The 14,774-nt window shown below is 42.7% G+C and overlaps 1 protein-coding gene and 1 non-coding gene across 2 annotated transcripts in view; one reads left to right on the top strand and one right to left on the bottom strand.

Moving 5' to 3' along the window:
- XKR6 (XK related 6) overlaps positions 1–14,774 on the top strand; it is a 320,456-nt gene that overhangs the window by 96,230 nt on the left and 209,452 nt on the right. The gene's annotated exons all lie outside the window — the stretch shown is intronic.
- On the bottom strand, positions 5,644–5,750 carry LOC122479196. The gene has a single exon (XR_006296263.1). It is a non-coding gene; the product is annotated as a U6 spliceosomal RNA (small nuclear RNA).

The following is a 14,774-nucleotide window of genomic DNA, read 5'->3' as shown; positions in this document are numbered from 1 at the left end:
CCTTTGGCTGTAATTACCAAGCGCTGGGGGTTGGGCTGGCTGGAAATGCGTGTTGAGCTTTTCTGTGTATGCAGCAAACTGTGTGCAAATAAAGTAGCTTTGTACCCTGAAGGAGCTTTTAGTAATTAAATTTTTATGAAACATGAGCAAGTTAGACGAGAGGAAGTGAACAAAAGGAGCTGTAAACGATGGTCTAAATTAGAGGTTTGGGAACCTTTATGGAAGGTAGCAGTGGTAGTGAGTCGGTGGGAATGGGGTGGGGTGGGCTGTGAAGTTTGGAGATGAGCTCAAGACCCCCATCTGGAGTCAGTAGTGGTGTGGGTCGGTGCACGTAAGCTGTGCTCCGTGGACGTGGATCCAAGGTCAAGGAAGCTTGGTAGCAGAAGTCTATCCCCACCGTTCCTGACTGATCAGCAGATGGGTGCCATGAGGCAAAATAGGAAAAAGAAAATCAAGGGTGGGATGGGGACTTCAAAAGTTTTTTTCACTTTAAAAAATTGACCTTTTAAACTTCTGTGTCGTTCTCTCTATTGTGTACCCCTGGTAAAATAAAACTCTTGCCATCTCAAATTAGTTCTCTACAGATACCCAAACAATTTTTTTTATTGACCTGTGAAATCAAAAGGCTGGGTGCTGCTGTTTCTTGGAAATGTGCAGGATTAGCATAGTCAGGTCTTAGTTGTCCATCCTACAACCCATAGATCATGGTACGCTGTTTAATGCGCCAAAGAACAGGGAAGGTTTACATAATTCCTTCAGCTTTGCTGAAGAGTAGAGTGGGAGACCCTGTCTCAAAAAAATTAAGGTAGCTGTTAAGGGGCGCCTAGCTGGCTCGGTCACTGGTAGAGCACGCGACTCTTGATCTCAGGGTCGTGAGTTCAAGCCCCACGTCGGGTGTAGAGCTTACTTTTTAAAAAAGGTAGTAATTAAAAGGACAGCTGTTATCATCCTGTTTCAACCAACAGTTGGCCGAGAAGTCATTCTGGAAATCTCTTGAACAGATTTCCAGTATTTTACATGAGGATGAACTGAGACCTCTAATAATGCAAAGATCCACTACAACACAAACTGAAGAAATCATTTCACACTCCCTTGCAGATAATTTTTCAACCTGCAAAGTAGTCACAAACCTCCAAAAAATTTTACGCTGATAAGTGAGTGGCCAGAAACAATGCAATGGTTAGAACTTGTCTTATGTCTGCCTGTCTCCAACTTTTAAGATTTACCCTACGTACCATCGTCTTGCATGACTAGACTGCTTTTTAATATCCGCTTACATGCTAGCCCCTGCAATAAGGTAAATGTATAAAATGTGTCGAGGAGTGAATTTTCAAGAAAGATGTGGAGATTTCTTCCTTTGGCATCTAAAGATGAAGGTTGGTATCCTTCCTAAACGGGTGCTTGTATGCAAGTTCAGAGGAAGTCCGTGATCTCTAGTCATGGTTCACAGCACTCCAAAGTACGTCCCTTTATCTCGGGGATATTGCAAAATTCGGAACCGTATTGCTCTACTAGTATTCCACGCTGTGTTCCTTAGAGACTTTTTCTTAGAAGGCCCAACTTTGAATTATTCAACCCAGGGCTAAGATTAGTGAGGCAGACACCTGCTTTCAGTATTCCCTGGGACTCGAAAGCGAGAATGAAATTACTAAATAAATTTGAGATTGAGGGATATTTTGGACTTCGTTAGCTGTGTGCTATGCATCCGTTCCTGCGGGCAGGGCGCTCAGAGGGCTGGTAAATTTCTCAGTACTAGAAGGCATCACTTTGCCGTGAAAATTTTGGATTAAATATTTTTGAACGTCCTCAATTTTGTAGCATAGCAGACAAAAGATTATAAATAGATACATACTGATTGAAATCATTTTACCTAAAGTATGACATGACCAAACTGTGTAGATTTGCAATTTTGTATTTGGAAGAAAAGACACAAGTGACTTGCTAGGGGTCTTTGATGACAGTTACAAGCAGGAAATTTAGTTCTGCCTCTAATACCAAGTTACGTGTTTAGTCAAAATAATACCTCAGAACTTTTCCGTTAGGATTTTCTTTAGCTCTTGAGTGGCTCTTGGTGGCCTGTCCAGGCCCCCTTTTTACCTAAGAAAGCCGCACCAGAGAATGAGTTACACAATTTTAAAAGCCCCATTTGTGGGATCTTCTGGAAAACACTAAAATACATCACTGTAGGATAGTTTCCCTCTTTGAGAAACGGGGAATTATCCTTAAGTGAGAGGCCAAACCAAGGCGAAACAGGTGGTTCACAGATGGCTTGGTCTGTGTCTGTGGCTGCCTTCAGCACACTTCCGGTGTGGGGGCCGAGTGGCAGTGGGGGGGGGGGGGTGGTGGAAATGTGGCAGGTGTTGGGAGAATGGCTTTTCACATCTACTAGCCTAAGCAATTCCTGTTTGCCTACTTTTTATGTAACATCTTTCTAAGGAGTCATTGTAGCAAACCGTAGTTTCTCCCTTCCCCCAGATTAGAATTTTGTGACTTATCTGTTTAAATTAAGAAGGTTAACTCCATAGCTGCCATTTCCTCAAACAAAAACAAAAAACCCAGCAGCAGCTGACCTAGACTTCCATCTTGTACTATTATGTAAGTCTTAAATTCTGATTTTAAAAATGATAAATTCGGGGCGCCGGGGTGCCTCAGTCGGTTGAGCGACCGACTTCGGCTCAGGTCATGATCTCGCAGTTTGTGGGTTTGAGCCCCACGTCGGGCTCTGGGCTGACAGCTCGGAGCCTGGGGCCAGCTTTGGATTCTGTGTCTCCTTCTCTCTCTGTTCCTCCCCTGCTCACGCTCTGTCTCTCTCTCTCTCTCAAAAATAAAGATTAAAAAAAAAGTTTTTTAAGTGATAAATTTGGTCTGAAGCAGAAAGAGTGTAATAAGCCTTTTCTCTAGTCTCTCACCCTTCAGATCCTCTGGCCCCCTATGGTAGTGAGGCCGGGGACCACCTGAAAGGTTTGAAATTCAGAGCAAGAATCAGAAAAAGATAAGAGCAGGGGGCCTGGGTGGCTCAGTCGGTTAAGCATCCAACTCGATATTGGCTCGGGTCATGATCTCACGGTTTGTGGGATCTTTCATAAGGGGGTCTTAGGAGGAAAGGCCAGGCAGAAGCAGTGCCAGGAGCTAAAGCCCCAGACTGAGCAAGGTCCAACTTACTGGTGATTAAAATGAAAGAGATCGTGGAGGCCCCCTAAATTCATGCTGAAGAGTAGGGGTTCAATTCTACAGGCAGGAGGGGACCTATCCTCTGTGGCTTTGCTCATGTGGGAGTTTCATCTGAGTATGGTCCAGAATTGTTGGCCCCTGTGGGTTCTCAGTTTATCACCTCAGGCAAGGGAGGAAAGAGAGAGAAGTTGATTTGTAATCATTCCCTCTCTCCTGTCTCTCAATACTTGCTTTTCCAAAATGCACATAACTTTTTCCTCATAAAAAGGAGATGATTTATAAAAATTCACACGGTGCAGAAAAGTAAGAGTAAAGTTCGCTATCTTACTGCTAATATTCTGATCATCAGCAGTTTCGACTTCTACATCATCTGTGCTAACGGCCTCCTTGGTAAGGGCTGCTGTGTGTGGGTGCAACCATCTCACTCCCTAGTGCTGGAAGTTAGGTGGTCTACAATTTTCATTATTCATGTTCTTTTCATTTTCTCACTTTTGCAAACTTGGTTTCCCGTGAACGTCCTTATGCATAAGATCTGCATTTACCCAGTTACCTCCTTGGTATAAACAGAAGGACACCTCAAAAACTTGGGATGCCTAGAGTCACCTGGGTGGCTCGGTTAAGTGTCCAGTCCCTGATTTCAGCTCAGATCATGATCTTGGGTTCTTGGGATCAAGCCCCGCGTCAGGCTCTGTGCTGGCAGTATGGAGCCTGCTTGGGATTCTGTCTCTCTCCCTCTCTCTGCTCCTCCCCTGCTCATGCTCTCTCTCTCTCTCTCTCTCTCTCAATAAATAAACAACAACAACAAAAAAGTTTGAAACCTAGAACTGAGGTCCACAATACCAGAATTTAGTACAGACATTACCATTGAGCAGTTTGTGTGCGTGTGTATGCCCACATGTGCACTTTTCAGAGCACTTTAGTAGCAACTTCCGTCTTGAGATCTGCATAAAACGTTGCGAGGTGGGTTAGTGGAGATGATGGTCGTTCCTTCGGGTGGGTGTGGGGGACTCCCATCTCTCCTCAGCACTGCTGTCACATGGCAAGTGCCTGCTGCTCACAAAGCACATTTGCAATCAGCTTTCAGAACATCAACTCCAAGGCCAATGCCAACAGAAGCTTTTGGAATACACGATGATTAGCACACATGATAGCCAAACTAAAAATGGAACTTTCCGGCTTCCACACATGAAACTGCTTTGATTCCAAGTTTTCCTATTTTAATTAGGCAGATCAAAGAGACAACACGTTTTTCTGAGAAGTTGAAAATCATATGGCAAACCACTCTATTTTTCAATGTAGGAAGTCTTTACAAGGGTTAAGTGTGAGCGATGTTCATTTTGGTTCTTTCAGGGGAAAGTACCTTCTGGAAGTGGTCTAATTGGATCCCTCGGTGGTGGTCTTCTACCCAGGCCCCCCCTCCCCAGCCATTTCTCATCCATAAGATCTCTGGATGGTTCCTGGATTAAACCACTGTGTACTAAACATAATGAGAACTCAGAGCTAAAGACTCCTTGTCCTGTTATGTAGAAGGCTTGGTTTAGGTTGAAGTCATAAGTTCCATTCTTTCTTCTTAAAAATGAGCCCTACTTGGGGTGCCTGGGTGACTCAGTCGGTTGAGTATCTGACTCTCGATTTTGACTCAGGTCATGATCTCATGTTTCGAGGGATTGAGCCCCGAATCAGGTTCTATGCTGGCAGTGCAGAGCGTCCTTGGGATTCTCTCTCTCCCTCTGCTGCTCCCTCTCTCTCTCTCTCAAAATAAATAAATAAACATAAAAAAGAGAGAGAGAGAGAGCCCTACTTAACAAATTGTAGCTCTAGCACTCCTGTACTCAGCAACCAGGCCCCTTAGCATACTCCCACTCTTTTGTGTCTCAGGGCCTTTGCACTTGCTGTTCCCTTGGCCTGGTCTGCTCCTCCCCAGATGCTCACATGGTTCTCTCCCTTGCTTCTGTTAGCTCTCTGCTCAAACGTCTCCTCATCAGAGAGCCCTTCTGACCCACCTGTCTATCTAAAATAGCATCTCATTCCCTCCCTCCCTTATTTCCTCACAGCAGTTACCCCACGCTGACAGCAAAGATGTGTCTCCTCCACAAAGCATAAGCTCAGAGAGGGCAGGGCTTTTGTTTTGTTCCTGGCTGTTCCTTCAAAACAGAGAACAATACCTGACCTATGTTAGAAACTCAGTAAATGTATACTTTTTGAATGAGTGAACAAATCCCCCCATGTTCCTACCTAGGAACGTGTGAAGACACTTGGAGCTTTCAAACACCAGAGGAAAGTCAAGGACTTGGGGAAAAGGAGCAGTGATCTCAGGGCGGGATCTCTGTGTTGGGCCGACCTGGCCCAGTGGCACCATTTCTGCTTCCAGCTCCTTCTCTAACTGCATGTTCACGTGGAGCCATGGCTTCTTTCTTCTTCTTTCTTTCTTTCTTTCTTTCTTTCTTCTTTCTTTCTTCCTTCTTTTTCTTTCTTTTTATGGAACACTTCATGAATTTGTGTGTCATCCTTGTGCAGGGGCCATGCTAATCTTCTCTGCATCGTTCCAATTTTAGTATCTGTGCTGCCAAAGCGAGCACGAGCCATGATTTCTAACATTCCCCCCCCCCCCAAGTGGAGGGTGACTTGTGCTAACAGTAGGCACTGCCTTTAAAAAGCATTTCAGTGGGGGAGTCTGGGTGGCTCAGTCGGTTAAGCGTCTGGCTGGATTTCGGCTCAGATCGTGATCTCACGACTTGTGATTTTGAGCCCTGCATCAGGCTCTGTGCTGACAACATGGAGCCTGCTTGGGATTCTCTCTCTCTCTCTCTCTCTCTCTCCCTCTCTTTCTGCTCCTCCCCTGCTTGTTCTCTCTCTCTCAAAATGAATACATTTTTAAAACTTAAAAAAAAAAGCATTTTAATGGATTAATACATGCAATAGATATTTACAGAGCAACAACTACGGTCCCAGGCATTGTGCTAGAGGCCAGGGTTATGAGGCCACAAGACACTCATTGAGCTGACAGTTTTTCAGTATGAGTTTGGTTGGACAAGATCGCCCTCCTGCCACCTCAAGCTAAAAGAAGAGCCCTGAAAGAGGGGAAGCTTTGCCCAGTGGGGAGAAGGGCTGTGTGGGGTGGAGCCCAGGTGTTGATGGGCAGGTGGGCTTACTGTGTGGTGTCAGGGTTTGGCTTCAGCTCCCCCAGGGCTCAAAAGGGAGGAAGCTCTCTGTACGCTTGTTTTCTACTAGGCCACATCAATAAAAAAAATTCTTAAAACTACCATGTTTTTTGGTTTTGGTTAGACTTCTGTGGACTAAATTCAGAAGCTAGCAATAATTTTAAATATTTCCATGGGTGACTCTTCGAGAAAGTTCCAAAGCCAGAAAGTCTATTTAAAAACAACTTTGGAAACAACAAATTTGTGTTTCTCCCTGCACTTAAGATTCAAAAGAAAGAAGAAGAAGAGGAACAACAAAAACTTTCTCCAACAATGCAAATAGACTAAAATATAAGGAAACAGGAACTCCAGGTGATTTTTCTCACTTATTGAAAGCAATAAATAATGAGTCCTTCAAATACTCTACGAGAGGTATCTTGAACTTCTCTGTAAGGAATATTTCGCTGAAAAGGAGTGTAATGCAAACATGAATGACCATGTAACCCTCCCCTGTACGTAACTCAGGGATTTGCACGGAGGCATAGTTTTTGGCCTCTAGTTATGCAATTACTGAAATACAGTTCTATGGTGCTTTTACAGTGTTTTAAGGGGGAGACATACACGGCACTCAGATCATCAGGCGAAACCAAAGACTGGTAAGAATAGGGCCTCCTTTTCATTTCACTTTGTTGTATCCTGTCCACTGGGTCCTGTAGCTCACATTCTGGCTCCCTCTTTCTCGCTCTCTCTCTTTTTAAATGTTTTATTTTATTTTTGAGAGAGAGCGAGAAAGAGAGAGAACACATGCGTGCACAAGTGGGAGAGGGGCAGAGAGAGAGGGAGACAGAGGATCCGAAGCGGGCTCCAAGCTGACAGCAGAGAGCCTGATATGGGGCTCGAACTTACGAGCCACAAGATCCTGACCTGAGCCAAAGTCGAATGCTTAACTGCCTGAGCCACCCAGGCACTGATTGGCTCCCTCTTTCTCAAAGTGTGTGTGTGTGTGTGTGTGTGTGTCAGAGACAGAGAGATGGAGATAGAGACAGACAATAACGTGGGGACAAAATTCAATTGCAGATTCAGACTCAACTATTTCTGAAGTGAGACTTGGGAATGATTCTGCTTTTCTAACGAGCCAGCTGGTGAAGCCAGTACAACTGGTTCACAAACTCCATGGAATAGTAAGCCTCTTAGCCTACCAGGAACTTTCACATGCATTTTTTTTTTCATGGAACTTTGTAACTATCCTGTGAGTTGAGCACTGCTGGTGGCACCTGCTTTTATACATAATAGGGCAGGTCCCAAGAGGCAGATTGCCTAAACAGACCTTGATGCTAGAACCCAAGCTTCCTAACGTCCCATGGAGTGTTTTTATTAAGGGAGCTCTAGCATGGTGGTTGAGTCATGAATATGTGGGGAGTGGGGAGGTAAAATTAAAATTTTTGGAAACCCAATAGAGAAAATGCACCCTTTTGTTATTACTGTTGTTATGATGTCCCCTGAGGTCTTAGAGCCAGCGCTAATAGACTGGGAGATGGTCACATGAGAGTTCTTACACTTGCCATTTTTAGGCAACAGGAAGACAGCAGGTGGCGAGTGTCCTTCTGGTGACAAACTTAACTATCTTTGGGAAAATGGGATTTAACTTGACTGTAGGCTGCCTTCCATCTACCGGATGGAGCTAGAACTTGAGAGCTGGGTGGCTTTGATTTATGGAACACCATTCCTGTCAGATGGTACAAAGGATGTGCAAATCATATGCAAGTGGGCTAAATCTCACTCAGAATTTGCCAACCGGAAACACAACGTCTTGATTCCAGCTGGATTTTAATGTGATCTTGGGGTAACTTTCAGTGAAGTCTCCACTAGGCTTACTTTTAGCTGAGAAATAGCTAAATCCTGTCAAATGCAAGAAAGGTCCGAACATGGAAGTCCAGAGTGGCATTTGTGACTGTGGGTCCTGTACCCCATCTGGGGAGAGGAGCCCCAGCTGGCCTTGGGGTAAAGTGAGTCTCCTATGATCTTTCACTTTCACAAGTTCTCTTTCTTTCTTTCTTCTTTTTTTCTTTTTTTCTTTCTTTCTTTCTTTCTTTCTTTCTTTCTTTCTTTCTTTCAAGAGGTTACTTTCTTATCTGTGTTGGTCCAACCTTCTTCCTTTTCCAAACTGTCCCTCTCAGGCATTTGCTGCTAAGCAACGCAATGGTATAGAACAATTGGATTCATGTGGGATCTTGATTCAGTTCAAAGACATGACCACCTTGATTTTGGTGTTCTAAGAGTGTCTTGTTATGCACATAATACCTGTTCACTGCAAAAATTTTGGAAATTAACAGAAAGTGTAAAGGAAAACATTGCTATACTCCCACCACTCAGTGATTACTATTGTTATCATTTTGGTAAGTATCATTCAGGAACATATTTTACCAAGTTGAGATGATGACGCTATTAAAGTTTTGTTTTGTTTTACTATTTAAGTCTTGTAACCTCCTCTTTCCCATGAGTATTAAAGTGAATGTTTTCCCAAGTTCTGAAATATTATTGAAGAGGTTTTCATTGGCTTGTTAGTTTGTTTTGCGGGTTGGTGTACCATCAGATGGATGCATTCTAGTTTATGCAGTTCTCCCTTATTGATGAACATGTAGTTTGTTGCCTGTTGTTTAATATGTTATGCTCCGAGAGAGAATCCTTGCAACGAATCTTTGTGCACATCTCTAATTATTCTTTTAGGATAAATATGGAGAAGTGGAATTACCAGCTCTAAAGATATATGTAAAATCGTTGTTGGATAAATGATGCCTTTTGATAAATGCTACCGAGGGTGTTCCAGAGTGGTTGATCCAATTTATATCCTCAACCAACAGTGCACTCTGGCTGTTTTGGGGTATTGTGTTTAAACTGCCTCTTTGACAGTTCAAAATGATATCCCTTTGTTTTAATTTGCATATATTTGATCTCCCAGAGACTGAACTGTTTACAATTTCTTTCGTTTCCTTTGACAAATGCCTCTTAGGTCCATGGCTCCTTTTTTTTTTTTTTTTTGGAGTTTTGTTTTGTTGTTGATGTTGTTTTTCAATGATCCTTAAAAGCTCTGTCTTGTACACATATTTTCCCTCATTTGTTTTTTTTTTTCACTTTGATTATAGTTGTTGGTTGGCATTCAGCAAGTGTTATGCTTTCACCTAGTTGGATTTTTCAGTCTTTTATTTTAGGCTTTCTTTCTGCTTGAAAATGTCTTCCCAGTCCTGAACTAAAATAGGCTAGTGAAGGTAGCTTTACCTGTACACTTCATTGGAAGATGGTGGAATTAGAGATTGGCAGAGTGTTGAGGAAAACACAACCACTAATGAAATGTGATCTAGTCTTAACCAGATGTGTACCTCAGAATCCTGTTAGAGCTTTAAAAAATTACCAATTCCTGGGACACAGTCCAGTACCACTGAATCGGAAACTTTAAAAAAAAGGGGGCACCTCGGTGGCTCAGTCAGTTAAGGGTCTGACTTCGGCTCAGGTCATGATCTCATGGTCTGTGACACAGTTTGAGCCCCACATCAGGCTCTGTGCTGATAGCTCAGAGCCTGGAGCCTGCTTCAGATTCTGTGTCTCCCTCTCTCTCTGCCCCTCTCCCACTTACGCGCGCGCACGCGCTGTCTCTCTCTCTCTCTCTCTCTCTCAGATAAATAAATATTTTTAAAAAATCAAAAAAAGAAACTTAAAAAAAGAAACTTACACAAATCCACAGACTTAGAAATGTTCAGAGCCAAGTTGCATGTGATTTTTTTTTTTTTTTTTTTTTTTTTTTTTTTTTTGCTTGCTTTGAGCATTACCTTTTATTAGCGTACCGGGTGTATCTTGTCTTACGCGTTATCTGTTAACAATGAAGATCAAAATGCTTTTGTGAGGAGGGGAATTCAGAACAGTATTGCTGTGTGGGGTGTTCTGCAAAATTACAGCGGTTCTCTGAAAGCATCAGTCTCATGAGTTCCGTGGCTGATTCTGCCTTCCGTGTCTCTACACTATGGCAAGTGGACTTTTTTCAAATTCGAAGTGACAGTATATTTACAAATGTAATGTATTTTGAAGAATATCTGGAATACGTAAACTATATTAGAAGATATATTTACAAATTGCAAATGTTAACACCTTGCATTTGTATATATATATATTTTTTTAAACCAGCATTCGTTATTCTTTGATTTACAGTAGTATCTCATTTGAAAATGGGGTATGAGCCTGCAAATTAGCATTTACAACTTGGGAAAAGAAAGTCAAACCAAAAATGGCCAATTTGACATCTCTGTACAAACTTGAACTATGCTCATTGGTTAACATTGAAAATACACTCTTATTTCTCTAGCCTGGAACTGCTTCATTAAAAGGTTTTACTTTATAAGGGGGCTGGTTCCTGGGTGGCTCAGTAGGTTGAGTGTCCAACTTCGGCTCTGGTCATGATCTCACAGTTCGTGGGTTCTAACCCCGTGTGCCTGGAGCCTGCTTCGGATTCCGTGTCTCCCCCTCTCTCTGCCCCTACCCTGCTCGCACTCTGTCTCTTAAAAAGTAAGTTTTTAAAAAAGGTTTTATAAGGGAATTTGCCTATGAATCAACCTATTTGTTTTAGTGTCCACCCCATAAGCAGCATCTTGGGTTTAAAAAAAAATTTTTTTAACATTTATTTTTATTTTTATTTTTGAGAGACAGAGCACAGCAAGGGGGCAAGCAGAAAGAGAGGGAGACATAGAATCTGAAGCAGGCTCCAGGCTCTGAGCTGTCAGCACAGAGCCCGACACAGGGCTTGAACCCACGAACTGTGAGATCATGACCTGAGCTAAAGTCAGACCCTTAACTGACTGAGCCACCCAGGCTCCCCTCAGCATCTTGGATTTGAAGGAGAAGGCAGTCAGCCTGTAGGAGGTGAGAGGGAGGGCATGGAAAGGCCTTGGCTTTGGGCAAGGAACTTAGTATCTCAGAGCCTCAGAAATGGTAGTGGTGGTGATGATGATGGTGATGACAATAATTGTGGTGTCACTTCATCAGGGAGCAGGCATGGTAACATAAGTCTAGCGTGTGGTGGCTAGCAACAACTTTGTTACTGTTGGTCCCCCCATCCCTCACTCTGTTCACTGCACTGGATCAGTTAAAGGAAGATGTTTGGGGGTAAGGGGCAGGAAGCAGAGAGTTCTAAGGAGGTTTCTATGTTTGAGGTCCCCTGATCAGTTTGAGAAATTATATATGCTCCAAACAAAAAGTAGTATAAAGTGCTAAAGTTAGTGTTACAGTTAATACATTTATTTTTTAACTAGATTTACTTATTTATTATTTTTGAGAGAGAGAGAGAGAGCATGAGCAGAGGAGGGGCAGACAGAGGATCTGAAGTGAGCCCTGTGCTCACAGCAGAGAGCCTGATGCAGGACTCGAACTCACAAACCGTGAGATCATGACCTGGGCTGAAGTCAGATGCTTAACTGACTGAGGCACCCTGGCACCCCAATAGATTTATTATTTATAAGAAATCAAAAACAGGAGAGACAAGTGTGGCCTAAAGAGTTACTATGCTCTTTTGTATATCATTTTCATGTAAAAAATGCTTGAACCGGATTTGAATGCATCTTAGGTAATTTCAAGAAGGAGGAGGAGAAGGAGGAGGAGGAGGAAAGGTCATGTTGCTAAAAGTCTATTATAACTAAGAAGCTAAGAGTATGTGAAAGGGTCTTAAGTGCTGGCAGGACAAAACCCAGTCCGTGGTCTGGCACAGGGGACAAGGGACGCACCAAACTTGATGCCAGACGAGTTTTTCTTGCATAAGCATCTTCGTGCCATGGTTGAAGTTATGATTTGAGATAAACAATGGATGAGAACTCTGAGGTAGCAGATGGTGCTGCAGGACGGGCCACCGTAGCCATTGCAGGGCTATGGGGTGCTCAGACAAGAAGCCAGGTCAGGTCTCCCCACATGGTGAGCCCCGGGGCCGCCCATCCAAGGTCTCCTCGTAGCACACAGCCTCCTATAAGACGAGGGAAACGACTGGCTGGATTGTGTGGTCTTCAGGTCCATTTCAGCTCTGACATTCCAGGATGAAAAACCAATTTATTGATTATTGCGGGCCAGAAAAATTGAAAGAGGTTGAAAGGGATTCTGAGTTCTTTTCTGGCTGAGGTTCATCCAGAGGCAGAGCAAAATGAGCTTCTTGATCGCCATCCAAGAGGAAGAGTTTATCTCTGGACCTCTTTCCAGTCTTCTTGCTGTTTCTGCAGGGCAGAAACACGGCCAGCTCTTGGCAAACTTGTGAACTAAGCAATTTCTCCCCCTAATCTATCCCCTTTGATGTCCCTGACCCCCAAGCACAGCGCCCCTCATATCACACCTGGGGTCCCCGCCAGCCACCCCAAATTTAGAGGGGGTCTCAAGGTAAAAAACGTTCCACATACAAAGTCCATAGTGCTGTTTGTACACTTAACGCTCTTCATTTTGCTCGATAGATATTTAGCCAGCATTTATTGTGTACAAACCACTGTGCTCGATTCTTGGGCAGTAGTTTTCCAACTACTCAATTTAATTGGCTCCAACCAGAATTCCAAACATAAGTAGAAAACACATCAAAGTGTCTCACACATAGTAAGGCTAAGTACTAGTTAAAACATTTGCTTCAGTTTTACATTTGTAGATGTGTGTGTGTGTGTGTGTGTGTGATGAATGTCCATGGAAAATGTATTTCTCACTGCAATATAGTTAGAAAAGTTTAAAAACCAATGCTGTGGGTTCTCAATCCCTTAACGGCAACTCCATATTCCAAAACATGAAAATCTTTTCTGAAGTTTGGCACAAGTTCATTTGGCAGCAAAATATGACCCAAAGTGATTTGAGGCTGTTTATAGTCTTTCTCTCACTTACTGCAAATATTTGTACACTTAACTGCAGAATGGAGTCATACCTTTGACCCCACTGGGCATGTTGCACTCAATTACTTTCCTAAGGGCCAAAAACTTATGAACCACAGCACTTTCCACAAGACACCATGGATCTACATAAGAGATATAGCAGTTTTCATCCATTGGGCAAATATTTATTGAATGCTTACTATGAGCTTGGTATTGTGCTGGGTGTTAGATATGGAAGGAAGAAGACTAGTATGCGATGAACTCCTGCAAAATTTCACAATCCCATGGGCGAGATAGATTTGGGGCCACCAGAGCTGAACTTCAGTACTCTCCTTATACCTTTCTTCTCGCTGCTAGTTCACTCAGATCCTTGGCTGCAGAGATTTCTCTGCTGATGGCTTCTAAGTCTTCTACATCACATTTCTAACCTGACTTCATAAGGGCACTTCAGCACATTTAAAACCAGACTCCAAACTACTTCCTCCTATATTTCTATATCCTTAGAAGTACCACTGTCCACCTCACTTGGACACAGCCTTACTCATGTCCTTGACTCTGTCATCCAGTTATTGTTCACTTCTGTTGATTTTTTTCTGTTGGTACAGATGCCAATTACTACTTCTACCTGAACAAATGGTCTGGAAGAGTAGTTGGGAAGAGCTTGCAAGTGTCATAGGATCATAAAGACCTGGGCTTAAGTTGTATCTCTTCCCCATTCTGGCTGAGGGACCTTAGGCAAGTCACATAGGATCAGTTTTCACATCTAGAAAATGGAATTGGTGATATATATTTTATGACTCTTATAATTAAGAATAAAAATATATTCACTAAAAACAATATTAAAAGTAAGTCACAGGCTGTGTGCAGATATTTGTAGGGCATGTAACTAACATAGGGTTAGTATTCAGAATTTACAAAGAACTTTCTTCAAATCAGTAAGGGAAAAAAGATCAATATTTTTAAATGGGCAAAAGATACGAACAGGCAGTTTCTAAGGTGAAAATCAAAAGACCAGTAAATATATAAAAAGATGTTTAATCCCATTAACAATCAAAATTTTAAAACAATGAAATACCGTTTCACATCTATAATATAGCCCAAAATGTAGGCAAGTACATCAAGCAATAATAACTCATATTGCTGGTGAATGTGTAAATTGTTCCACCCTCTATAGAGGGCAAGTTAGCAATATCTAATAAAGTTGATGATATGTATACCCACCACTCAGCAATTCCTTTGCCAAGTATGTCCTTTACAGCTTTGTTTTTAATGACAAGAACATTAGAAATAGCAAAAGCATACGTTTAAAGGAGTCTGGATAGGGGCACCTGGGTGGCTCAGTCGGTTAAGCGGCCAACTTCAGCTCAGGTCATGATCTCGCGGTCCGTGAGTTCGAGCCCCTCGTCAGGCTCTGTGCTGACAGCTCAGAGCCTGGTGCCTGTTTCAGATTCTGTGTCTCCCTCTCTCTGACCCTCCCCCGTTCATGCTCTGTCTCTCTCTGTCTCAAAAATAAATAAATGTTAAAAGAAAAATTAAAAAAAAAAGGAGTCTGGATATTCATTCAATGAAATACCATACAGCAATTAAAGTG

This window comes from Prionailurus bengalensis, chromosome B1 (genome assembly GCF_016509475.1).
Source record: "Prionailurus bengalensis isolate Pbe53 chromosome B1, Fcat_Pben_1.1_paternal_pri, whole genome shotgun sequence".
In the NCBI taxonomy this organism is placed as follows: Eukaryota; Metazoa; Chordata; class Mammalia; order Carnivora; family Felidae; genus Prionailurus; species Prionailurus bengalensis.
Note: the sequence above shows the minus strand (reverse complement) of the source record. Positions and strands in the feature narration are given on the sequence as shown.